Here is a 2,589-nt window from a genome sequence, read left to right on the forward strand (position 1 = left end):
TATGCAGAGTACAGGACACAGGAGATATATTATGTGTGGTCAGATGTATGCAGAGTACAGGACACAGGAGATATATTATGTGTGGTCAGATGTATGCAGAGTACAGACACAGGAGATATATTATGTGTGGTCAGATGTATGCAGAGTACAGGACACAGGAGATATATTATGTGTGGTCAGATGTATGCAGAGTACAGGACACAGGAGATATATTATGTGTGGTCAGATGTATGCAGAGTACAGGACACAGGAGATATATTATGTGTGGTCAGATGTATGCAGAGTACAGGACACAGGAGATATATTATGTGTGGTCAGATGTATGCAGAGTACAGGACACAGGAGATATATTATGTGTGGTCAGATGTATGCAGAGTACAGGACACAGGAGATATATTATGTGTGGTCAGATGTATGCAGAGTACAGGACACAGGAGATATATTATGTGTGGTCAGATGTATGCAGAGTACAGGACACAGGAGATATATTATGTGTGGTCAGATGTATGCAGAGTACAGGACACAGGAGATATATTATGTGTGGTCAGATGTATGCAGAGTACAGGACACAGGAGATATATTATGTGTGGTCAGATGTATGCAGAGTACAGGACACAGGAGATATATTATGTGTGGTCAGATGTATGCAGAGTACAGGACACAGGAGATATATTATGTGTGGTCAGATGTATGCAGAGTACAGGACACAGGAGATATATTATGTGTGGTCAGATGTATGCAGAGTACAGGACACAGGAGATATTATGTGTGGTCAGATGTATGCAGAGTACAGGACACAGGAGATATATTATGTGTGGTCAGATGTATGCAGAGTACAGGACACAGGAGATATATTATGTGTGGTCAGATGTATGCAGAGTACAGGACACAGGAGATATATTATGTGTGGTCAGATGTATGCAGAGTACAGGACACAGGAGATATATTATGTGTGGTCAGATGTATGCAGAGTACAGGACACAGGAGATATTATGTGTGGTCAGATGTATGCAGAGTACAGGACACAGGAGATATTATGTGTGGTCAGATGTATGCAGAGTACAGGACACAGGAGATATTATATGTGGTCACATGCATGCAGAGTACAGGACACAGGAGATATATTATGTGTGGTCAGATGTATGCAGAGTACAGGACACAGGAGATATATTATGTGTGGTCAGATGTATGCAGAGTACAGGACACAGGAGATATTATGTGTGGTCAGATGTATGCAGAGTACAGGACACAGGAGATATATTATGTGTGGTCAGATGTATGCAGAGTACAGGACACAGGAGATATATTATGTGTGGTCAGATGTATGCAGAGTACAGGACACAGGAGATATATTATGTGTGGTCAGATGTATGCAGAGTACAGGACACAGGAGATATATTATGTGTGGTCAGATGTATTCAGAGTACAGGACACAGGAGATATATTATGTGTGGTCAGATGCATGCAGAGTACAGGACACAGGAGATATTATGTGTGGTCAGATGTATGCAGAGTACAGGACACAGGAGATATATTATGTGTGGTCAGATGTATGCAAAGTACAGGACACAGGAGATATTATGTGTGGTCAGATGTATGCAGAGTACAGGACACAGGAGATATATTATGTGTGGTCAGATGTATGCAGAGTACAGGACACAGGAGATATTATGTGTGGTCAGATGTATGCAGAGTACAGGACACAGGAGATATTATATGTGGTCACATGTATGCAGAGTACAGGACACAGGAGATATGTTATGTATGGTCAGGACACAGGATAGAGATTATTCAGGGTCAGATGTATGCAGAGTACAGGACACAGAAGATATATTATGTGTGGTCAGATGTATGCAGAGTACAGGACACAGGAGATATTATGTGTGGTCAGATGTATGCAGAGTACAGGACACAGGAGATATATTATGTGTGGTCAGATGTATGCAGAGTACAGGACACAGGAGATATATTATGTGTGGTCAGATGTATGCAGAGTACAGGACACAGGAGATATATTATGTGTGGTCAGATGTATGCAGAGTACAGGACACAGGAGATATATTATGTGTGGTCAGATGTATGCAGAGTACAGGACACAGGAGATATATTATGTGTGGTCAGATGTATGCAGAGTACAGGACACAGGAGATATATTATGTGTGGTCAGATGTATGCAGAGTACAGGACACAGGAGATATATTATGTGTGGTCAGATGTATGCAGAGTACAGGACACAGGAGATATATTATGTGTGGTCAGATGTATGCAGAGTACAGGACACAGGAGATATATTATGTGTGGTCAGATGTATGCAGAGTACAGGACACAGGAGATATATTATGTGTGGTCAGATGTATGCAGAGTACAGGACACAGGAGATATTATATGTGGTCACATGTATGCAGAGTACAGGACACAGGAGATATATTATGTGTGGTCAGATGTATGCAGAGTACAGGACACAGGAGATATATTATGTGTGGTCAGATGTATGCAGAGTACAGGACACAGGAGATATTATGTGTGGTCAGATGTATGCAGAGTACAGGACACAGGAGATATATTATGTGTGGTCAGATGTATGCAGAA

This window comes from Hyla sarda, chromosome 1 (assembly GCF_029499605.1).
Source record: "Hyla sarda isolate aHylSar1 chromosome 1, aHylSar1.hap1, whole genome shotgun sequence".
NCBI lineage: Eukaryota > Metazoa > Chordata > Amphibia > Anura > Hylidae > Hyla > Hyla sarda.